The 24,886-nt window shown below is 49.7% G+C and overlaps 1 protein-coding gene across 1 annotated transcript in view; it reads left to right on the forward strand.

The window, feature by feature from the left end:
• Nucleotides 1–24,886, forward strand: part of NHSL2 (NHS like 2) — a 123,530-nt gene that overhangs the window by 30,791 nt on the left and 67,853 nt on the right. The gene's annotated exons all lie outside the window — the stretch shown is intronic.

Genomic DNA, 24,886 nt, shown 5'->3' on the forward strand with positions numbered 1-24,886 from the left:
AGTGGCAGGGAACCTCAAAAAAGTTTAAGGGCTGCTTGCAAAGGATTTTCAAACAGTCCCATGCTGTGGTTTGAAGTCCTGATAATCGCGTACCCACCTCTCAAATTTTATGTGTGAGGGTTGGGAAAATTAAGATTTTGCCCAGTGGCCAGAAATAAATTTGTATCAAATTGTGGCTTAGGGTTATGTGTGAGCCCAGACCAGCAACTTAACAATAGTTTGTTTACTATGGTTAAAGGTAAGCTCATTGATCAAGGTTTTTAGTTGGTTTATACACCTTTGTTAACATAGTGTTATGTGCAAACTCAGACCACCTCCTTTAACTATGGCAGGCATCAGTAAGGTTTATCTTGCCTAGGCCAGATTGGTCTGGTGGAGATCCCTCTGTGGGCCGGATTGCGCGTGCCCGTGAGTGCCCACACCCACAATTTTTGGCATCTGCACAGACGCAATTTCCGGCGCCGCGGAAGCAAGTCCCCGTGCTGTGCTGCACCGGTTTAGCACAGTGTGCGAGTGGGCAGCTCAGTTCGGAGGCGGCTCGGGGGCTGGTCAAACGACCTCCGTGGGCTGCTTCCAGCCCATGGGCCTTAGGTTGCTGACCCCTGAACTATGGTTAAGGAGCTGTCACTGACCAAAAGCTACAGAGCCACAAACAAATAGTGGCAAAAGATTTAAACTGCTGGCTTCATTGCACTCACTGGTATTCTGTTATGCAATAAAACAAGGTTTCTGTAGTCATTTGCCAGACACCTCAGCCATAACCGTGGTTTATTAACAATGGTTCACAACCATGGTTTAGCGTTATGGGCAAACCAAGCTAATGTGTCTTTTTCAGATTGCAGCCTTCACATCTTGTTTCACTGACATTCGGATATGGCAAGATAGCTGGCCATTCTAAATCCCAGAGATGTTGTCTATGCTGAGTGGTGAACACCCATTCTAACTGGATCTTTTCAGCCCATCTAAACAACAAAGAAGTCTGTTGGCTTCAGGGTGTGGCTCACATACTGCAGAAATAAATTGCTCCTCTTTAGGTCACTGCTATTCAACTTGCTTTGCAAATTCATTCCCATTTGGGAGAAGGGGACCACACCCACTTTGGTAGGATCTTATGCTCTTCAGAGTGGATCTTTTTCATCCTGCTCTGCATGGGAACTTGACACGCCTCTCTGCTGCATGATTGTCTTGCGGAACAATCAAGATGATTGCTGATTTGAACACCCAAGAGGGTCTGTAAAGAAGAAGTCTTTCAGGTAATTGGGCCCAGAAACAAACTGGCAACTAGTGCAGCTGTTTTAAAATAGGTTATATGAGATCTAAACAGAACCCCAACCAGTAATCTGGCGGCTGCATTTTGGAGCAAATGAAGTTTCTGAGGTTTTTTCAAGCCTCAGGAATCTACCTACAGCATCCCTGACACCTCACCACCCAGCTTTTGCTTAAATAAATCCAGCAAAGGAGATATTTGCTAGGATTTTTATTATCATTTTTAAAAATTGCATCTTGCCAGGGGCCCCTGGAATAAGACTGGAGTAAACCCACATCATTAAACACAAACAGCAGGGAGGAGCTGCAACTAACTCCAGTTCGCTGGAACGTTTTGCTGTTTAACATGCATGCTTGCACATGTCATTTGCTCGCATGCTTTACTGATCCTCAATTTTTGCATGTGTGTGTAAAAACAAAACCTGAAAAACAAAGCACACTGGAGCAGCCCACAAACTTATCCCACTCTGGTTGCAGCCAATGGTTAATAGGGAGGACCTATTGCTTCACCACTTTATCTCTTGCCTAAAGCCTTTAGCTCAGGGTGGGCTCATACAGCTTCAGATTCTTGCATGCAGTTAAGCGGTAAAGTTTCTGTAGTTTAAAGCAGATGACTTGTGACTCTGCCTTGGAGTATTCAGAGATGCTCTGGCCTATGTGGTAAGTGGGGAGGACCCATTTATTCTTTGTTGCCTGGAGGACACAGGGTGGGTGAAGGTAGATTTCATAATGTGAAGATAAGGAAGTGGTAATACACAGAGGTCTTTCCTGCTTTCTCTGACCAGGATCTAGTGGGGTAGAAAGGAAACTGGAGCCCAGCTGTTTTCAGTGTTTGTAGCTTTAACTACTTACAAAAGCTTTGCTACGCTTGAGAGGGAGCAAGAGCTTGAAGCAATACAATATTTCATTTTCCTGGTTTTGCACTATCGCGTGCAGATCAGGATTTGCAGTATTTGTAACCGGCTGATGACTGGTGTGTAAAGAGCACACCAGAAAACTAAGGTAATGTCCAGATTAGCACTTATTGCCTGGTCTCATTTTGCTTTTTTTTTTTTTTTGTTCCTTGCTGTCCTGCTGTTAAATACTCCTGTGTTTACTATTTGTGCATGTATCGTCCCTTGTGGAATTGCTTGCTTTGATTTTGCGAAACAGCTGTTGCTAAAACAATTTGATAGAAGAAATCAACGAGGTTTGAGGTGAGTGAGTCCCAGGCACAAATTCATTGTGGGATGAAGGGAGAATGGCTGATAGACAAACTAGATTGAACGTCAGCTTAGAGGTGGTGGTGGTGAATCTGATACAGTTTGAATTCAAAGGCAAATTTACCAAATGTGCACTTTCTGAAGCATTCCAGGGTAGCATCCCAGGGACTGACCATAGATAGTGGAGTTTTGTTGTGTGGCTGTAGTTTGATGTTAGAGTACCCACTCTGCATGCAGGATGTCCCAGGGTCAGTTCCTGACATCTCCAGGTAGAGCTGGGCATGCCCCCTGCCTGGAGAGGTGCTGCCAGTCAGTGTGGACAGTACTGGCCTAGATAGGCCAGTGGTCTGACCCAGTGTAAGGCAGCTCCTTATGTGTCCCCATGAAGCTAGAAGCATTTAGATGGATGGGTGGAAGCATGCACAGTAGGTGGAAGCATGCCAGGCCCTTTAGACAAAATCAGTGGTCTGATTTGACTGGGGTAGCTCAGTTGGTAGAGCATGAGACTTTTAATCTCAGGATTGTGGGTTCGAGTCCAACATTGGGCAAAAGATCCCTGCATTGCAGGGGGTTGGAATTCATGACCATTGGGGTCCCTTCCAACTCTATGATTCAGCATTAGGTGGCTTACTGTTGTTTACTACCCTCACCTCTGTCTTCCATGCACATTATTGACACTGTAAATTCTCGCTGTTAAAAGCTTTCATGTGGGAATACATAAAATAATAAAATGCAATAATGGGGTGCTAGGCAGGTAACAGGAGGAAACCTGTGTCTCTCCAGATATCATTATAGTACAGTTCCCTTCTTCCCTGGCCATTGGCCATGCTTGCTGGAGCTGATGGCAGTTGGCAGCAGCTGAAAGTTCCCAGATTCCCCATCCATTATTTATGCAGCCCTCCCTATGTCCTTGCATGATTAGCAATAGAAAACTAAACAAAAGAGTTGATGTGCAATGAGTGCAGAACCCAGGCCTGTCACTCCAGGGCACCACATCCTTTAACTTTGCAGCCAGTGCAACAGGCAGCATCTCATACCTCCACGACAGGTCAGAGCCTGAGCAAGGCTGAACGGCTTCTACTTCAGATGCTGATAATTGTGTCCTTTTTGCATGCACCTATAGAGGAAGAAAAGGGACGCGGGTGGCGCTGTGGGTTAAAGCCTCAGCGCCTAGGGCTTGCCGATCGAAAGGTCGGCAGTTCGAATCCCCGCGGCGGGGTGCGCTCCCGTCGTTCGGTCCCAGCGCCTGCCAACCTAGCAGTTCGAAAGCACCCCCGGGTGCAAGTAGATAAATAGGTACCGCTTACCAGCGGGAAGGTAAACGGCGTTCCGTGTGCTGCGCTGGCTCGCCAGATGCAGCTTTGTCACGCTGGCCACGTGACCCGGAAGTGTCTCCGGACAGCGCTGGCCCCCGGCCAATAGATGTGAGATGGGCGCACAAACCCCAGAGTCTGTCAAGACTGGCCCGTTCGGGCAGGGGTACCTTTACCTTTACCTTTATAGAGGAAGAAGCTGTGATTTGGGGGGGGGATTCATGTAGAGCAGGGGTTGGCAACCTAAGGCCCATGGGCCACAAGTGGCCCATGGGGGTCGTTTAACCGGCTCACAAGCTGCCCCCAAACGGAGCCACCCGCTCGGCGAGTCCCCACGAACTGCACTAAAACAGTGCAGCGCAGTGTGGGGACTCGCTTCCACGGCGCCGGAAATCACGTCTGCGCAGACGCAGGTGCCAGAAATCGCAGGTACGCGCACGATCTGGCCCACGGAGGGATCTCCGCTGGAGTGATCCGGCCCAGGCGAGGGAAACCTTGCTGACCCCTGGTGCAGAGTAAAACTGGCAAATCAGCATGCTTCCCCAGGTTTACTTGGAGATGCCAGGGACTGAACACGGGGCCTGTTTGCCGGCAAAGTGCATTACCTTCCACTTAGCTACAGTCCTTTTAACATAAGGATCAGCCAGCATTGCCTCATGGCAATCTTCTGCCAGTGCAAAAAGGTGGGTGCAGCACTGCAGGGGGTTTCATTCAGTTGGCTTAGATACCAGCCATGCAAAAAACCCATGCCAGGACAAGAATTACCATAGCTCTTAAGACACCTTTTGCCAGGATATGGGGCAGGGCCAGTGAGAGGTGTCATATGGGGAGGAAGATAGTGAAGACCTGTAGGGCAACATCCAGACCTTTGTTCCTCATCGTTGTTCTAAAATATCTCATTATTATTTTTTAAGTTGTTCCGTGTGTGTGCGCGCGCGCCTGTCTGCACGTGCTGAGCTGTTATCTGGCTGTCATCTCTGTCAGCATTGTGCACCTGGAGTCTTTCCAGAGGCAACCTGGTCACAGAGCATTTGGGTGGTGGGTGGTGATGCTTCTGTTTTGCACAGCATATGGTCCTGCCACCTCATTGGAAAAAGCTTTGCAGAAGGTTACAGACCGCAGCAAAGAAACTGCAAGTCCTGAGACCATCCTTTGTGGAAAGATTTTTAAAAACAGAGGTGAGTACTGGAGGAACTGATATGCGTGTTCCTGGGGTAGGCACTGCTTAGTGGGCTTTCCATAGGCAACTGGTTAGCCACTGTGGGAACAGAATGCCAGGCCAAACAGGCTTTGGGTCTGATCCTGCAAAGCTAGTATTGGCTTCTTGCGATCTCTTGAGATCCAAAGATCCCAACTGAAGGTATTTCCACAAGCTAATGAAAGGTGGGGGTGTGCCACTTAACAGAGGAGAGGCAAATTGGACTTCTGATTTTTAATCGGTTTTATTGTGTATGTCATGCAGAGAACTACTATTATTGGGTGAGTGATAAATCGAAGGAATAAATAATACCTGGGTTTTGATTTGTTTGCAGGAGGTTAGCTGTGCCCCAGTTACACTCTTCTCACAATAAAATACTTAAATCCGCTTTTCAGACTTAACAGTATGGTAATATGGAGTTTCGTTATGTTTTTAGTATGTGTTTGGGAATATGATCTGATTGTTAATACGTCTGACTTCATCTTATTGATGCGGTATGAGGAATTCAGGCCAAGGAGCCTGGAACCTTGCAATCTGTGCAGAGAAGTCAGATTGCAAGAGGAGTCCAGCTGGATCCAACTTGCCCAAAAACCTATGCCTGTGGGGAACCCACAAGCAGAGCATGAAGGCAATAGCTCTCTCTTTCCATTGCCCCCCTTCCAGCCACTGATACACTGTGATGTTTCTGGGGTTCCTGCCAGGTGTGTCCCTGGGTGGCCATGGAGTCAGCCTCTCAGTTCCTTCACTGAGTCCAGACTTCCCTTAAAATACCTATTGCCACCTACTGATGGTAGCTCCTTCTCAAATAACCTTTGAGTCTACCCCGATCAGAATACAGACATGTTAAAACAACCTTTGCCAGTCGGGGGCTGATGGGATTTGTAGTTTTAGATCCTACTTTAAAATGACTGACTCTTGTATGCATTTGCATTTTCCGTCTCATCTCATCTCCTCTTTCTCTCTTCCTACTCCAGTCCTCATTTTCCAACCAGCACTCTTTACCTGTCACTCTGTCTCCACCCAATGGTCCATCCCACTCCCTTGTTTGTCCATCATTATTCCATTCATTCTTCTTTCAAGCCTGTTACTGGCATCATCTGTCTCAAGAGACAATGGAGGGTGCTGGGTGAGGTGGGGGTGGAGGGTAGTGAAGACAAAGTGACCTCCCTGGGGTGCAAGGCTGGGCAGTGTGCAAAGAGGTCCTGGACTGCCCAGATGACTCCTCCCTCCCCCGCCTTGCTGATGTGGTCCAAAGGAAAGCAGTGTTATGCATTTGACACCAGCTTGGCTGCAAGAGTTGCGTACAATGTTCCATCCCACCGTTTTTTAGTAATTCCACTCCACACAGGTTCTGCAAATTCCCATCTGGTCTCTATTGAAATATCTCCAGCGAATAATAATAATAATAATAATAATAATAATAATAATAATAATTTATTATTTATACTCCGCCCATCTGGCTGGGTTTCCCCAGCCACTCTGGGCGGCTTCCAACAAAGTATTAAAATACAATGGTCTGTTAAACATTAAAAGCTTTCCTAAAGAGGGCTGCCTTCAGACTTTTTAGAAAAGTCTGGTAGTTTTTCTTCTCTTTGACATCTGGTGTGAGGGCGTTCCACAGGGCGGGTGCCACTACCGAGAAGGCCCTCTGCCTGGTTCCCTGTAACTTGGCTTCTCGCAGTGAGGGAACCGCCAGAAGGCCCTCAGCGCTAGACCTCAGAGTTCGGGCAGAACGATGGGGGTGGAGACGCTCCTTCAGGTATACTGGAAGAGCCTATCACATTATATTTGTTGCTTTCGTTTTTGGGCATTCCTTGACTGCCATGCCCTTCATTATTGGACATGCACATGGGTGAACCAGCCCCATGAACCAGAGCTTCATGCCAGAACTCAACAGATAAAACATGCTTGCCCGGATTGGAACCTTTTTACAACAATACATGATACTTCCACATGTCAATTTACTGTGGACTTTGTGCTACCCATGCACACAAGACTGGTGGGTTGTTGTTTTTTGCAGTGTTTCCATCAAATTACAGTACCACCACATATTTTGTGTGCGCATGCACACGTGCGTGCACACACACACAATCTAAGCCGCTTTGAGTCCCATCAAGGAAAAAGGCGAGGTATAAATAAATAAATAATTTAGATTTTGCACTTCTGTGGGGTTTTTCCCCCTACTACCCCCCTCCCCATGGAAGCAGTGAATTGGAATTGAATAAGAAAATGGCATTTAAACTTCAAATAAATAATAAAACACCTGCTAATAAATCTCAAAATAAAATAAAATGGCATATGCATGCTATGGGCAAAATCATAGAATCATAGAATCATAGAGTTGGAAGAGACCACAAGGGCCATCGAGTCCAACCCCCTGCCAAGCAGGAAACAATATGTGTGAATGGTACCGAGTCCACAAAAACCTGCCTGGAAGTTACCATGTTGCACTTGAAAGGTTGAACAGAATTGGGGAAAGCGCTGTTGAGAATGTGCAGAGTACTCCCCTGCCCCATGAACAACAACCAAACTGCACAAATCTGGGATCTGAAGTTTGTAGGTTTGCAATGTTAGAGAGGCCTAATACATGTCTTCTCTCACATTAGAATGCTGCCAACACCATCCCATAATCTTCCTGGCTCTGTGTTCAAGGAGATTAAATAAATAAAAGGAAATAAAATTTGTGCCTCCTCTTGGGTGCATAAAAGGATCCAAGGGTGTTTCTGTCTGCACTGCTCATTCCCAATTGGCATTCCATGGCTGGGCAACTTACCAAGCAAATACCTCATCCTGTTTTATTAAAGGAGGGGAGGAGGAGAGCAGTCCCTCACTGTGGCTTCCTCCTCCTCTCTCTTCTAGCTCCTTTTAATGTCTGCCTGCCTGACTTTTGTAAATGCCTGGTCCCTGAGGTGGCATAGCCAATCTCCTTTATCTCTCTCCCCCCCCTCAATGTTCTGTGGTTAAAGAAAGCCCTGTGCCACTTGAATCCACTCTACTGCCCTTGCTAACTCTTTTATTGTTTTTTTACAGACCTGTCCCCATGTTTTTCTGGCAGCATGACACGCAGAAATGTCCAATATGCCCTGCCCAGATTACTGGCTGGGGTTCCGTTTAGATCTTGCATATAGCCTGTTTCAGAATAGCTGTACTGGCTGCCATTTTTCTTTCTGGGCCCAATTCAGGGTGCTCATGTTGGCATTTAAAGCCCTAAAGGACTCCATCCCTAAATACCGGAAAGACTTCTTCCTTCCTCACAGACCCTCTCCAGTGCTAAAATAAGATAATCTTAGTAATTCCTCAACCTTCAGAAGTTTTTTTTTGGGGGGGAGGGCAGTTGTTGGCCCAGAAGAGGGCCTTCTCTGTGGCGGCCCCTATGCTGTAGAATTCCCTCTCCACACAGATGTGTCCTTCATTCTACAGCTTCTGGCAAATGCTGAAGACACAGCACTTCACCCTGGCTTCTGATAGTTTATTACTCACTTATTTTATATGGTTAAATTTGTACTGTATTCATCTGAAGATCATGGGGTGGTTTGCAATATAAAAATGCAAAATGGTAACTCAACGCACATCATATTCACACTGACCCACCTTATTTCTATTATTGTAAGTTGCTTTAAACTGTTTTTTAATATTGCATTTTAATTGTTGTAACCTTCCCTGGGCCTCAGGATGAAGAATGGGTAGATTAAGAAGAACAGGTGGTGGAGGAGGAGGAACACAGGTCATTCTATCTCCATGCCATGACAAAATCACCGTTTTGTTCCTGCCTGTCAAAAACACACACATAGGAAGGGCCATTGTGTTGTTTTTGAAGTTGTTTACCTCACAAATCCAACGTAGAGTCTCTAAGACGGCTGAATGGTGCCTTGTACACCTCCTTCCGGCAACTCCTGCAGGCAAAGTGGTGCCAAACCTATTGCTCTGCTTTCCTTTGGACCACACTAGAGAGGTCGCCTTGCCGCCTGGGCAGCCCAGGACCTCCATGCACACTGCCCAGGCTTGGGCCCTGAAGGACAATTTGGTCCTACAGATGCCACAGTCTGACTTCACCCCTGGAGGTGCACTCCATTGTCTCTCGAGACAGATGTCAATAACTTTATTTAGTGCTGGTGAGACCTAAGGAAAGTGATCCTCTTGGCCTGTGCAGGCCAGGGCAGAGCTGGGGAATGTGTTGCCCTCCAGATGTTGTGGGCTTACAGGACCAACCAGCATGGCTCAATTGGCCGGGGTCTGTGTGTGCTGGAAGGGGTAGTAGTCCAGCAACTTCTGAAGAGGCCACAGACCTCACACCCCTTCTCCAGGGTCTTGCCCTGTGCTCATGTTCCACCGACACGCCCTGAACCTTTCTTTTCCAGAGCTGGGCAGGAAGGCTTGCATGGGTGCTGGGAGCATGACGGGAGAATCCCACTGCCCAGCAAATTTAGGGCCTGTGCCTTTAAGAAGGGCCTGGTCGGGAGAAACAACTGCAGGAGACTGCTTTGCCTGAAGCAAATCTGGCTTGAGTTAGGGAAGGCAGTGAAAAAGGGGTGAGCTGCTGCAGCCCCCCTCCCAAGCCCAGGCTGTGAGGTGGGGAGTAGCCTGCTCCGGGTGGGCAGAGGGCCTGGGAACTGCCCAGGTTCCAGCGGGGGCTTGTGACTCATTTGGGAGATGGACAGCAGTTCCACCCCGCTTTGGGCTATGCTCATCTGAGGCTTCCCAGAGCGACAGCAGCAGCAGCAGCAGCAGCAGCCAAGTATGTAAAACTGCCTGCATTCAGTGTTTTGGGTCGTCCCCCCGTCATTCCGTTTCGTGCTATGTTTTTGGGCTGTGATGCCGCTGGCTGTAGGGGAGCGCAGCAGCCGGAACTCCCCATGTGGGCAGTTGCAGGGCACTGTGGCACGAGCGGCATGGGAGCGCCGGAGGGAGGGAAGGAAGGATTGCATGGGAGCCCGTGGGTGTCCTGCAGGGAGGAATTGCTTCCAGAAAAGTGTGACAACTGCGTGGTGCCTCCCAAATCTTCAGATAGGCAGGGGCTAAATTTGTTTGCGGGAATGAGTAAAAAAAAAAGAAAAAGAGGGAGAGTACACTCTGCATATGCTTAGAGACAAATCTTTCTTTTTTAATCATAACTTCAAATGTTTTAGAATTAAAAGCAGACCAACAGCCCTAATGAATCCCTGTTCACAGGTGAGCCCTGGGCTCCCTTCAATCATATTTTCCTTGTTTGCTAGGAAGAGAATTGGGTGGTCTTGGAGAGAGTGACCTGTAAGGAAGGAATAATGAAGGAAAAGGGTTGGCCAGTGTTTTTTTGTCCCCACTCCCCGTTTTATATGACATTTGTACCCTCGGTTACTATAGCAATGTTTCCTCAAAACTTTTATTTAAAACCAAACTCCCCCCCCCACGTTTCTCAACTTGTCATCCACCCAACCCCAGGCTGCCAACCTGCTCCACCAGGGATTTATATGGTTGCATGCAGTCTGGTGTGCACACACCCTCCTCCTACTGTGAGAAAGACACCCAGTTGGGGGGTAGCTCAGTACCAGGGTCCCAGGTTCAATCCCTGGCATCTCCAGGTGGGGCTAGGAAAAATTTCCCGTCTCAAACCCTGGGAGAGTCACTTCTCCTTGGAAAACAAGGGTCCATTCAATAAGGGGTAGCTTCCTATGACTTCCGTTATAATTCAGAAGCTCCTTGTCCTAAGAAGTTTCCTTTGCTCTACCGTACACAATGTTGGGACAGTGGAGCAGCGGGTGGAGCAGAAAGCACCTTCTGTGGCTGGATGCTACCCTTAATTGCAGCCATGTGCCCCCTGGGATTAAGAACCACTGCATGCAATTTAAAAAAAAATGTAGTTATTATTATGTAAATTTGTTTGTTTTTTTTAATGATTTTTATTGCATTTTTCCAAATTACAGAAAGAACAGAAGAAAGAAATAACATAAAGAATAGAAAGAAAGAAAAAAAAACAGAAAATCACAACCATTTCAACATATTATTATGTAAATTTGTATCACTTTTTACAAAAAGTGCCGAAGGCAGCTCCCATAAATTTAAAGCCCAATGATGGGCTAATAATAATAATAATAATAGAGCAGGAGGGAGGGGTGTTCACAATACCACAGAATCCAGATAACGTCCCCTCAAATACACTCAGCCAGTTGCAGGTTACTTAAATCCGGACAGAAAGGTATACAGTGGTACCTCGGGTTACATACGCTTCAGGTTACATACGCTTCAGGTTACAGACTCCGCTAACCCAGAAATAGTGATTCAGGTTAAGAACTTTGCTTCACGGTGAGAACAGAAATCGTGCTCTGGCGGTGCGGCAGCAGCAGGAGGCCCCATTAGCTAAAGTGGCGCTTTAGGTTAAGAACAGTTTCAGGTTAAGTACGGACCTCCGGAATGAATTAAGTACTTAACCTGAGGTACCACTGTATTCCCTTCTAATATTTATGGAAAGCAAACAGTTGGACTTGTGCTGATTACTTAGCAAGATTGCTTAATGCTGCTATTATCACTTCCAAGTGCTGTGATAAACGGTTGAAAAGAAAGTGTTCCCTCCATCACCCTGTCCCATCCTCCAGACAGCGATTTGAAAGTTATAGATCCCACCTTAACTTAATTGTGAGAACACAGCAGTTTAATTATATAGTTCCTATCCTACATTGAAAACACACCTCTTTACTATGGCCTTTGACAATAAATTGTTGGCATGTCAGCCTCAGGAGACAGTGGAAGATTGCGCCTTTTGGGGGTAAGGTCAGACAGTTGGAGAGTCACAGGGCCTGCTGCGACAACATGGGAGAGACATGTTTTGTTGCAGCTAGGGCAGATGAAGGCATCTGATTTTACTGCTATAGGTGCACCACGGCATTTCTTGTCTCTTAGGTGGGCATCCTAAATCGTTGAGCATTGTGAAGAGTCAAAGGCCTTTGTCAGGTCTTGTGAAGGCAATGTACAAGGGGCATCTCTTCTCTCGCTCTTTCTCCTGAAGCTGGCGTAGTGAGGAAATCAAATTGTCTATTGAGCTCTGAGCTCTAAAGTGCATTGTGACTCGGGATAGACCGTGTCAGTGAGTGACTGAAATCTGTTGAGAACTGCAAAGGCAAAGGCCTTCCTCACAGTACTCAGCAGGGGGATTCCATGGTAGTTGTTACAGTCATGGTGGTCACCTTTGTTCTTACACGCATGTCTTGTGGATACGTTTTCCCAACATTTTGTGGAGGTGCATCTTGAGGGAGGAATTGAGGCTGGCTTTCAAAAATTCTGTTGGGATTCCATCCTGTCTTGGGGCCTTTACCACGTGCCTGAGAGTTGATGTTGTTCTTAGGCTTGTTGAGGGAAAGAGTAAAACCCAACTCTCCCAAGACGGCAGGTGCTGTCAGTTCCTGTGCTGGAGACCATATTTTCCTTCTAGTACAGTTCTTGATAGTGCTCTGCCCATTTGCTTTATGCGGTCTGTGATGATCTCACTAGACAAAGTTTTCAGCGGTGCAGTTTTCCTGACTGTTGGGCCAAAGGCTGTCTTCATGCCTTTGCCGCTGTCAGCAAAGAGTTGAATATTCTGACACAGCTGCAGCCAGAAGCCTTTAGCACATCATCTGGTAATCGGTGTCACACCTTGCCTTTCTTAGTGCAGCAGGCATCTTCTTGCAGGGTGCATGCTTCTAGGTCACAAGAGCCTCACACTTTGCTGTGATAACAGGCTCCATGTCCTTAATGCCAGCTTCAGACCAGTTGAAGAGCCTATACAGTGGTACCTCTGGTTACGTACTTAATTCATTCCGGAGGTCCGTTCTTAACCTGAAACTGTTCTTAACCTGAAGCACCACTTTAGCTAATGGGGCCTCCTGCTGCTGCTGCACCACCGCCACACGATTTCTGTTCTCATCCTGAAGCAAAGTTCTTAACCCGAGGTACTATTTCTGGGTTAGCAGAGTCTGTAACCTGAAGCGTATGTGTCAGGGGTTCAGAAGCAGAGACGCAGAGAAGGGTGGAAACAGAGAGCGAGGGGGAGGAAGCCGAAGGGAGAATGAGTGATGATGACGACCCGAGATCTCCAAGCCTAAGCAGTGAGTCAGAGGACTCCCAAAAGGGAGCCCCAGTGAGCAGAGCAAGGGGGGGATCCGGGGGGACACCCCAGGAGGAAGGGAACAGAGGAGATTCAGAGAGCAGCAGCTGGAAGTCGGGACCCACGCTCAAGACTGAGAGCAGCAGGGAGGAAGGCAGCCAGGCATCGGGTTCCGGAGGCCGTCAGCAGGAGGGAGGGCACGAGTCAGGGGTGGTCACGCCCTCCTCAGAGAGCGAGGCAACGGTCAAGAGGAAAGTAGAGAGTTGGGCGCGCGCGCCAAGTTCAAATGCAGCGGAAGCTGGAGCAGTAAGCAGCCCGGAGAGTGAGCCAGGTCCCAAAGCCCGCCGAAAGGAAGCGGAAGGATCAGGGGGGTCAGCGTCAGAGGAGAGTAGAAGGGAGGAGTCCCAGGGGGGCAGAAGGACCCAGAGACGTAGGGAGAGGCGAAGGAGGTGGAGCAAGGCTAGGGTATTAAGCTGGTGTGCAAGAGGCGGGGACTCAGATGGGTCTTCGCCGACCTAGGGCAGAAGGTGTAGAGCTGCACGCTGCAATTCGGAAATGAAACCTGTAACTCAATAAAGACTCTTTTAAAGTGGACGCTGTGTGGCGTGGTCCTATGTGAGCTGGGACCTGGTAGCAGCTCTGACAGTAAGACCCATCTCTTCAAAGCTTCAGAAACCTGAAACCTCGCAGCGGGAGCAGAAGCCGCTAGGGGAGGAAGAGGGGTGTCTGTAAGCAAGCTCACAAAGGTTAGCAAGATGACGGAAGAACAGAGGATCTCCGCGCTGCAAGAGGCAGTGACCCAGTTGTCCTCAGAGGTATTGGCTTCCAAGAAACGGGAGGAGGAGACTACAGCCGCCTACAGAGACCTACACGCCAGGTTTGAAATGCTTGTTAAGCAAGGGCAACCGGGACCCAGACCGGAGGGCGTGGGATTGGCACGGAGAGCAGGAGGGCTTGTGGCTCACTTCGATGGGACTTTGCAACAGTACCCTAATTTTAGAGCAGACGTAATGTGCGCACTGCAACTGCTGGCAAAAGACTTTAGAGATGAGGAAGAGAAGGTGGGGTTCATATTGTCCCATTTGCATGGGGATGCCAAAGCCTGGCTGCGCAATTTGTGGAGGGATAAAGATCCGGCGCTTCAGAATGCAGATGCCTTTATCAAAGCGATGGATGCGTGTTTTTTGTCTACTATTGATGTGGATCTTGCCAGATGGGAGATTCATGGACTAAAACAAGGGAGGGCGAGCGTCCGGCAGTATCACGCCCGATTTTTTGCGCTGGTCAGTGCTTTAGAATGGGATCGGGATTCGCCCCCTGTCAGAGACCTCTTCTGGGAGGGTCTAAGTTCTGCGGTTAAGGATGAAATTGCAAGGGGGGAGAGGCCCCGAAGCACGCAGGAGGTGGTCCAAAGGGCGCTGACTGTGGGGGTGAGGCTGGAAGAACGTCCATGGTGCAGAGATGAAGGACGTGGAGGGCGCGAAGCAGCGAGAAGTTTCTCTTTCGTTCCGAGGGAAGCAGCGCGTGCGCAATCCACACCTCCGCCAGGAGGGGGAGGGGAACCGATGGAGGTTGGAGGTGCAAGGGCTCAGTCAGCAGCCAGAGCCCTAGCACCGGCAGCAGTGAAAGCGAAGCCTCCTAGAGGGAACAGGAAGTGTTACATCCGCGAGGATCCAGGCCATTTGGCGAAGGAGTGTCCCCGGAGGCTCCACAAGCACACTGCAGCCTCAGCAATGGTGACTGCAGCAACGCAGCAAGGAGAACCACAGCAGGGAAACGACGATGTCTGGCTGGAGACGGAGGCACTGGGGCCCAGCCAGACGCATCTGTGAAGCAGCCCCCAGCGATATTGCAACCCACGGATCCCCTCCCACCCAAACCAGTGGTGCAGCTCACAGCGTCTCTCCAGCTACCCAACGGCGTCACTATCGAAGTGCCGCTTTCTGTGGATTCTGGAAGCAACGCAGACTTTATAGCGCAGAGCTTTGTGGAGCAGCACGCTATACGGCTATTGCCTGCCACTCTGCCCCTGCAAGTCGTCACAGTGGATGGCAGAGAGTTGCTAGGGGGGCAGGTGGTGAAGCAGACGCCACCAATGGTGATGCGCCTTGGCAACCACAGGGAAGTCATCAGTTTTAATGTCACCCAACTGTCGGACACGCCCATTGTGTTGGGTATGAGTTGGCTGGACAGGCACAGTCCGACACTGGCTTGGTACCAGAGACAACTGATCTTCGGCTCCTCTTATTGCGCAGAACACTGCATCCTGCCCCGACGGGAGGGAGAGGAGGAGGAATCACAACTGCAGTTGGGAACGTTGCAAGCGGTCCCCCACAAATACGCGAACTTTTTGGAGGTCTTCTGCGAGAAGGAGGCGGACAAGCTACCCCCTCACCGGCCATATGACTGCAAGATTGACCTCCTACCGGGGGCGACGCTGCCGAAGGGGCGGCTATACTCCATGTCTGAAGATGAAATGCAGGAACTCAAACAGTTCATCAAGCATAACCTGGAGCGTGGCTTCATCAGAGAGTCCAAGGCAGTGGGGGGCAGTCCCGTTTTCTTCGTGAAAAAGAAAGACACGCCCCAAAAAAGACTCGTTGTGGACTACCGCCTTTTGAACCAGATGACCAAACCGTCTGCTTACCCCATGCCCAGGATTGACGACCTCCTCGCGACGGTGCGCAAGGGACGCGTGTTCACCAAGTTGGACCTACGAGGGGCGTACAATCTCATCCGCATGCGGGAGGGCGATGAGTGGAAGACGGCCATGTTCACACCGCTGGGCACCTACGAGTACAGGGTTATGCCCTTTGGATTACAAAATGGCTCTCACTGTTTTCAAGCTTTTATGCATCACGTGTTGGAGGGACTCCTCTACAAGACATGCGTCTGCTTCCTGGATGACATCCTGATTTTCTCGGACTCGCAGCAAGCTCACGACCGAGACGTGAGGGAGGTGCTCAGCAGGTTGCAACAACATAGACTGTACGCCAAGCTGGAGAAGTGCCAGTTCGACACGAAGGAGGTGGATTTCCTGGGCTACAAGTTGTCGGACAAGGGGATAGCCATGGACAGCACCAAGGTTCGTGCGGTATTGGATTGGAAGAGCCCGCGCAACCGGAAGGAGGTCCAGCGGTTTGTCGGCTTCGCCAACTTCTATCGCAAGTTTATCAAGGGGTTCGCGATGCAGACGGCAGCAATTACGGACACGCTCAGCTCCAAAAAAAAGAAATTCATCTGGACGGAGCAGGCGGAGCAGTCCTTTCAAGCGCTCAAGCGTCTCTTCGCATCGGAGAAGCAACTGCTGCATATCGACCCCAGTAAACCGTTGAGGGTAGAGACAGACGCGTCAGACAGAGCCGTGGGAGCTGTTCTGCTGCAGCGAGACCCGCAGGGGGTGTGGCGGCCGGGAGCGTTCTACTCCAGAAAGCTCAGCAAGTCGGAGCAGAACTACACCATCTGGGACAGGGAGTTGCTAGCCATTCATGCAGCTTTCAAGGCGTGGAGGCACTTCCTAATCGGCGCCAAGCACACGGTGCAGGTCTGCACGGACCACAAGAATCTGGAGCACTGGCGCACGGCTCAGTTCCTGAACCAGAGGCAGATACGTTGGGCGGAGTTCTTTGCTGACTTCAATTTCCGAATAGAGTACGTCCCAGGCGACACCAACATCATGGCGGATGCACTGTCCCGAAAACCGCAATACCTAGAAGAGGTGACGCCAGCGGCGGCCATGCACATCTTCGCACCGACGGCGTGGGCGTGTGCCTCAGCTACAGTAGACCTGGATGCGGTGCGACGTGCATTGCGGGACGACTCATTCGCACAAGACAAGATGGCGGAACTGCTCAGAGGCACGGCTACCACGGACGAGTTTCAGGTGCGGGACGGCTTGCTCCTACGCAAAGGGGCTGTCTATGTGCCAGGAGACGACCTTCGCGCCAAGGTACTGCAACAGTTGCACGACGCACCCACGGCCGGTCACTTTGGCACAGAGAAAACGATGGAATTAGTCGCGAGAGACTTCTGGTGGCCCAGGCTGAGAGGGGAGGTCGCGGACTACGTCGCGAGGTGCGACACCTGCCAGAGGGCCAAGCCGGTACACAGACCACCGGCGGGACTGTTAGAACCGCTGCAAACGCCGTTTGAACCGTGGGAGAGGGTGGCCCTGGACTTTGTGACGGATTTACCCAGCTCGAGAGGCAAGACAGCTGTGCTAGTGGTGGTGGACTTGTTCACCAAGATGGCACATTTCATTCCGTGTGCGAAGGTGGCCACGGCGGAACAAACCGCCAAACTGTTCATAGATCACGTGTTCAAAGTGCATGGCCTGCCACGGTCTATCCTGTCCGACCGCGGACGCCAGTTCATCTCGTCTTTCTGGCAGAAGCTGATGGGTTTTCTAAATGTCAAGGTCAATCTGGCATCAGCAAGACACCCGCAGACCAACGGGCAAGCAGAGAGGGTCAATGCCATCATGCAGCAGTACCTGAGATGCTATGCCAATCAACAGCCTGCGACGTGGGTGGATTACCTGCCGCTAGCCGAGTTCGCTTACAACAACACGAAGCACGTGTCCACAGGAGTGACGCCGTTCTTTGCCAACAATGGGAGGCATCCCAGAACCTTCCCGGGACTGGAGAGAGTGGGGGAAGGAGAACCACAGACGGCGGACGCGTTCGCGTCAGAGCTGCAGGCGGTCCACGATCAACTCAGACGGCAGCTGGAGCTAGCTAAGCACGCCTACAAGGTGCAAGCTGACAAGCACAGGCGGGTTGGCGAAGTGATCCAAGTGGGAGACTGGGTCTGGTTGGCAGCCCACGCAGTGCCGACCAGGTCACTTGCCAAGAAGAAGTTGGGGCACAAGCAGATCGGTCCGTACCAAGTCGAAGCGCAGATCAACCCGGTAGCCTTCCGACTGGCGCTGCCGGAGGGTTCCAGAATGCATCCGGTGTTCCACAGGTCGGTGCTCACTCCCTACAAGGCACCTCACAGGTTCCAGGAGCCAGGGACGGCGCCAAGTCCGCTCCGGGAACGGACGGAGACGCGGGGGGTGAAGCACCAGGACCACATCAACGAGGTCACGGAGATTTTGGACTCCAGATGGGGGGAGGAGGGAGTCGAATACCTCTTAGCCAGAGAGGGCACCCGGGCCAGCGCCAATAGCTGGGTACCAGACTACGCTTTGGAGGAACCCCTGCTCAAGGACGAGTTTCATGCCCTCTTCCCACACAAACCCATGCCAGCGAGCTTCTTCGACGACTGGTTGTTCACACCCACACTTTCTTCCAGCACGTTCCATGGATTCGACTCAGAAGGGGAACCCGCACGGAGCACCCGTTCCCCAGAAGGTTCACCGGCAGGTTCGGCATCAGGCAACTCGTATTGGTGGGACGATCGACCAGAGGAGCAATGGCGCAGGAAGTGGCTGGAGATGCCAGGTCGAGCGACCGACGCAGAGACTGACATGGACGTGTTCGGGGAGGACCTCGGGTTCGAGCACGGCGGTACAGAGATGGAAGAGCAACAAGTCAACGTCGACGACCGCGAGGGGGAAGACTCGGAGGTTTTCAGTTGGCGGCCACCCACGGGGAGCGACCTGTATCCAGCATTCCCTCCCATGATGATGAAGCACCCAGCACCCACACCTGACAGCGGGGAGGGGGGAAGGGGGGGCTTCGAGGGGGGGATGGATGTCAGGGGTTCAGAAGCAGAGACGCAGAGAAGGGTGGAAACAGAGAGCGAGGGGGAGGAAGCCGAAGGGAGAATGAGTGATGATGACGACCCGAGATCTCCAAGCCTAAGCAGTGAGTCAGAGGACTCCCAAAAGGGAGCCCCAGTGAGCAGAGCAAGGGGGGGATCCGGGGGGACACCCCAGGAGGAAGGGAACAGAGGAGATTCAGAGAGCAGCAGCTGGAAGTCGGGACCCACGCTCAAGACTGAGAGCAGCAGGGAGGAAGGCAGCCAGGCATCGGGTTCCGGAGGCCGTCAGCAGGAGGGAGGGCACGAGTCAGGGGTGGTCACGCCCTCCTCAGAGAGCGAGGCAACGGTCAAGAGGAAAGTAGAGAGTTGGGCGCGCGCGCCAAGTTCAAATGCAGCGGAAGCTGGAGCAGTAAGCAGCCCGGAGAGTGAGCCAGGTCCCAAAGCCCGCCGAAAGGAAGCGGAAGGATCAGGGGGGTCAGCGTCAGAGGAGAGTAGAAGGGAGGAGTCCCAGGGGGGCAGAAGGACCCAGAGACGTAGGGAGAGGCGAAGGAGGTGGAGCAAGGCTAGGGTATTAAGCTGGTGTGCAAGAGGCGGGGACTCAGATGGGTCTTCGCCGACCTAGGGCAGAAGGTGTAGAGCTGCACGCTGCAATTCGGAAATGAAACCTGTAACTCAATAAAGACTCTTTTAAAGTGGACGCTGTGTGGCGTGGTCCTATGTGAGCTGGGACCTGGTAGCAGCTCTGACAGTATGTAACCTGAAGTGTATGTAACCCGAGGTACCATTGTATATACTAAGGCCCAGCTTATTTTTATTTTTAATTTTTAATTTGTTTTCAGCTGTTTTTAATACAGTGGTACCTCGGGTTAGAGACGGGGTGGCGCTGTGGGTAAAACCTCAGCACCCAGGACTTGCTGATCGCATGGTCGGCGGTTCGAATCCCCGCAACGGGGTGCGCTCCCGTTGCTCGGACCCAGCGCCTGCCAACCTAGCAGTTCGAAAGCACCCCCGGGTGCAAGTAGATAAATAGGGACCGCTTACCAGTGGGAAGGTAAACGGCGTTCCGTGTGCTGCGCTGGCTCTCCAGATGCAGCTTGTCACACTGGCCACGTGACCCGGAATTGTCTGCGGACAGCGCTGGCTCCCGGCCTATAGAGTGAGATGAGCGCATAACCCTAGAGTCTGTCAAGACTGGCCCGTATGGGCAGGGGTACCTTTACCTTTACCTTACCTCGGGTTAAGTACCGTACTTAATTCGTTCCGGAGGTCCGTTCTTAACCTGAAACTATTCTTAACCTGAAGCACCACTTTAGCTAATCGGCACTCCGGCTGCCACCACGCCACCACTGCGTGATTTCTGTTCTCATCCTGAAGCAAAGGTACTATTTCTGGGCTGGCGGAGTCTGTAACCTGAAGCGTCTGTAACCTGAAGCATATGTAACCCGAGGTACCACTGTATTGCATTTTTAAATTGCTGTGATCTTGTCCTGGGGCCTTATGGTGAAGGATGGGCAATAAATCAAATAAATAAAAATCCTAATAATCTGGAGCAAAGCGTACATAGGGAAGTGCACTGTAAAAGAAAGGGTTAAAACCCACTCTTTGCTGAGTTTCACACACCCTGTGTTTGCATTTGCAAAGGGGTGTTTAAGGCAGCTCATCTGGTTTTCAAGAGATCTTGAAAATGCATTGAGTGGGGGATTCTAATGCAAATGTGTTCTGAGTGAAGGGTGGCACTCTTGCTGGATTATTTCCTCAAGAAGAAAAATGGGTGCAGCTAAGTTTTTATTTTTCTTGATGGGTTCCTTTGCATGCCATACAAATATCCAGTGGGAGCAGCATTTCCTGCTTTCGTGATGCAATAAAGTGGAAAACTGCCTGTTAGAACATCTGCTTGGTTCTTTTAGGCACAGGAAGCTGACCTTTCCTCTCCTCCAAAAAAGGATGGAGCAATCTTTGCAGGCAGTAATGCTTGTGAAGGTGCTACTTTTGGTGAAAAATAGTGAAAGAGCTCTTACCAGCCGCAGATAACAGTTAGCTAAAATGGCAAATTTTATCTGTAGGTGAGACAGGTCCCAGCAGTGAAGATGCTGCTGTCAATCATCTGTGCCATGGCGTGTGGCCTGTCTTCTAAGCATGCTTTGCATGCTGTGAGAACTCAGAATAAAAGGCCATAGTTTAGTAGTATGCATGCAGAAGGTGCTATGTTCAGTGTGCAGCACCTCCAGATAAAGCTGGGAATGAACACTGCCTGAAACCCCGGAGAGCTGCTGCCAGTCAGTGTATACAGTACTGAGCTAGATGGACCAAGGGTCTGATGCAGTATAACCCAACTTCCTATGTTCCCATCTAAAGATCCTAAGCAAGCTGGAGACTCTGGCTACGGCTTATATTTCAAATTAGCAAAACATCCTGGTCCCCCCCCCAAAAAAAAGGTCATGTGGAAGTCTGAATGTACATGGAAGAATGTGATTCCACCCCCCATATTATTGGTGGGTGGGTGAGGACAAGCCTTTGCCCTTTTCTGAAAACATTGGTTTGTGGAAAGCACATTTCGACATTTGAACTAATCAGACCTATGCATGCAAAAGTGTACATTAAACAGGCAAGGAAGGTGTTAATAAGTTCAAGTTGTAAAATATGGTGCTTCTCTCTCTGCCCCCTTCCCATTTCCCCCCTCTTCTATGTCTCCGAAGCCATCTGTTTCCAGTCCTCCTCCTTCCTTCTCTTTGACTCCTCTGCCTTAACAAATAAACCCCTATTTGGACTAATGGTAAACATGTCCCCAAGTGCTGTCCTAAGGAAGTGTTGAATGGAGGATATAGGATGGGATTGGGGAGGAAGTGGGGACTTTGTGTGTTTTAAGGATTTATATGCTGCCTTTCAAAAGGGTCCCCTTCCCCAATGTAGTATCATAAAAATATTGAAAAGTCAATACAGTTGTACCATGGAAGTCGAATGGAATCCGTTCTGGAAGTCCGTTCGACTTCTAAAACGTTCAGAAACCAAATCATGGCTTCTGATTGGCTGTAGGAGCTCCTGCAGCCAATCAGAAGCCACGGAAGCCCCGTTGGACATTTATGTTCCAAAAGAATGTTCGCAAACCGGAACACTCACTTCTGGGTTTGCAGCATTCGCGAGCCAAAACATCCGAGTTCCAGGACGTTCGACCAACAAAGGTACAACTGTATCTAAAAAGTTTAAAACCAAAAGAAAAGCCATTTTAAAAATTCTTAACCCATACCAATAGCAGAATTGTAGATTTAAAAACAGGGATCAACAACAGTTTGCAAAATTAGCCCTTCATTTCAACCAGAGGTAGACTGAAATCAAAAAAGTTTTAAAGCAATCAAACAAGGAGCCAGGCGCAGACATACCACCACTGGGTGGGCAGGTTCCACAAATATATATGGGGGTCAGCTTTGAAAAGGCTCTGCACATTTTAAAGGCCGTGGAATATTAATTAGCCAAAGGCCCGGATGGAGAGGAACATTTTTGCCTGGTGCCTAAAGGTATGTAAGGAAGGTTCCAGGTTAACCTCCCAGAGGAGAGCATCCCACAAGTGGCTCTTCAGAATTTAAGATTGGGGTGTGTGTGTGTGTGTGTGTGTGTGTGTGTCTGTTTGTCTGTCTGTCTGTCTGTCTTTCTGTCTTTCCTAGCCTGACCCGGAAATGACCAAGGACTGAACTGGCATGTTTGGCAGGCAAAGCTTATGCCCATAAAGCTTATAGCCTTTCCCCATTAACAGTTGCCAGACAGGCAGAAATTCAACAGGAGATGTCTTCCCCATCAAGCAGCACCAGCTTAATTTCTGCCAGCCATGTGCCAGTGTGCACACAGCCAGAGCAGAAGCACAAGAGCAAACATGGCAACTTTAAGCCTTGTCTATGAGGTCAGGAGAACCCAACAGAATTCTGCCTCCAGGGGGTTGAGGCTGGACCTGCAGGAGATTTTTTTCTTCTTCCAAACACAGGACTAGGGTGTTATCTTTTGCTCTTTGTGGATGTTACTTGACTTTCACACATCTCAGTTGCATGGGCATTATGGGGGCTTGAAGGCAGCCAAGTTCTGCAGCAGTTGTGCGCCACTTGGTGGGCTTGGCTTGCATATTTTTGGCTGCTGTTCTCATTGGGGTGGCGAGTGTCACCTTGAGGGCTTGTGCTGCTGGCACTGCTGCCTGGGCAGGTGGTTGGGTTTCCATACACATGCCCATGGAAATGGGCTCCCTCAGCAGTCAATGAAGGAGCTTTTCTGCCAAGGGATGCTGAGTACTGATCCAATTTGCCTCTGTTTCCATAGCAACTTTCCAGTGCTTTATGGTACTCTGTCTTCTTAGCACAGATGATAGTGGGGAATTGGCTTCTGTAAGTGAGGCACAAAATAGCTTTGGGGTGTTTTTTTCCCATATAGACTTCAGCTTTTCAAAAATAACTGGCATCAAAATTTCAGGTTAGGCATCTCCAAGCCTTCCTGTCAAAGGACCCTTTTCTGTCCTTATCTTTCTGTTCTTTAACAGCCAGTATGTGCTGGAGTCTACTCTCTGCCTCCCACATACAGGCAGCCTCTCTCTCTCCGCCCTCCACATCCCAATTTCATAAATCCAAGAGAGAATTTGATGGATTTTAGTGAATGGCAAAATGGGGAACTAACAGTGGTTTATAAAGTGAGGCTAAATGAATGCAGGTGGGTTTTCTAGGACTCTTTGTTTCCTTCTCATTCTGTAAACCCCTCCCTGCAGTTCGAATTCCGGGGTCCTGAAAGCACCCTCCCACCGTTGATGTGAAAACCTTACTTAGGAACAGAATAAGTTGCTTTATAGGAGGTCACGATTATTTGTCTGTCCAGCCCAGTATCATTGGTTGACTTGCAGCGGTTTTCAGGGGTCTCAAGCACAGGTCTTCATCTGACCCTTTCAACAGGAGATGCCGAGGTTTGAGGTTCTACATGCAAACCCATGCACTCTTGCCACCAAGCAATGGTCTGTTACATATACACTGTGTGCAGGACTGACATTTTGATTCAGCTCATTGCTGTCTCCTCTTGTAAAATGCCTCGGGGTGTTTCAATTTTTAAATGAAGAGTGTTCCAGAAATTATTTATAAGTAAATAATCCGCTTCTGGCCCAGAGGGAATGTCCAGCAGTCACTGATACAGCATCTTGCATCACTTCTACACATTTTAAGCAGTATCGTACCACTTTAAGAACGTCCTCCCAGCAGATGTCAAGGCAATAAACAACTATTTTACTTTTAAAAGACAACTGAAGGTGGCCCTGTTTAGGGAAGTTTTTAATGTCTGATGCTGTATTGTTTTTTAATATTAAGTTGGAAGCCACCCAGAGTGGCTGGGGAGACCCAGCCAGATGAGTGGGGTAATAATAATAATAATAATAATAATAATAATAATAATAATTTAAACAGTCATGGCTTCCCCCAAAGAATCCTGGGGAACATAGCTTGCTAAGGGTGCTGAGAGTTGTTCAGAGACCCATGTTCCCCTCACACAGCAACCATTCCAAGAGTTCCCTTGGAAGAGGAACCACTCTGAACAAGAAACCTACCATAAATAATTGCCCCCAGTTTTCTTGCAGAAGTCTATTTTGTTCCCACCCCTGGTTCTGTGGCTGGAGCAACTGCTTCACCTGCAAAAGGTTCTGGTTCCAGTCCCTGGCTTCCCCAATTTAAAGGATGTCAGTACTGTAGAGCAAAACACCTGCTCAGGCTCCTACAATGTTGCTTCCAATCAGAGTAGACGTTATTGAGCTGGATGGACTCAGTATATGGCAGCTGCTTATGAACATAGGGAGGTTGGACGCAGGCATAAGCTGAAATGGCCTGTAGCCTGGTTTCCAGGGTTCAGCCCCAGTGGTGTTTTTGAGGGAGGGGCTGGGCAAGATGCCCTTCGCAGGTCCCCAAATGTGCCAGCTTCCTTGCTGCTGTCACTGCTGCCCTCTCTCTGGTCCATAGTTATGACCTGAGGAAAAGGCAAATAGGGTCACTATGGCTCCATCTCCTCATTCATGTTACTGTGTATTTTGATAAACAACAGGTGGACAGGCAATAACCACAAGGGAGGAGAAGGTGAAACAGAGCCAGAAGTTGTGTTTTTTTTTGGGGGGGGGGTTCTGGTCTGTGGGCCTTAGCTG

This window comes from Podarcis vaucheri (assembly GCF_965113315.1).
Source record: "Podarcis vaucheri genome assembly, chromosome: Z".
Classification (NCBI taxonomy): Eukaryota; Metazoa; Chordata; class Lepidosauria; order Squamata; family Lacertidae; genus Podarcis; species Podarcis vaucheri.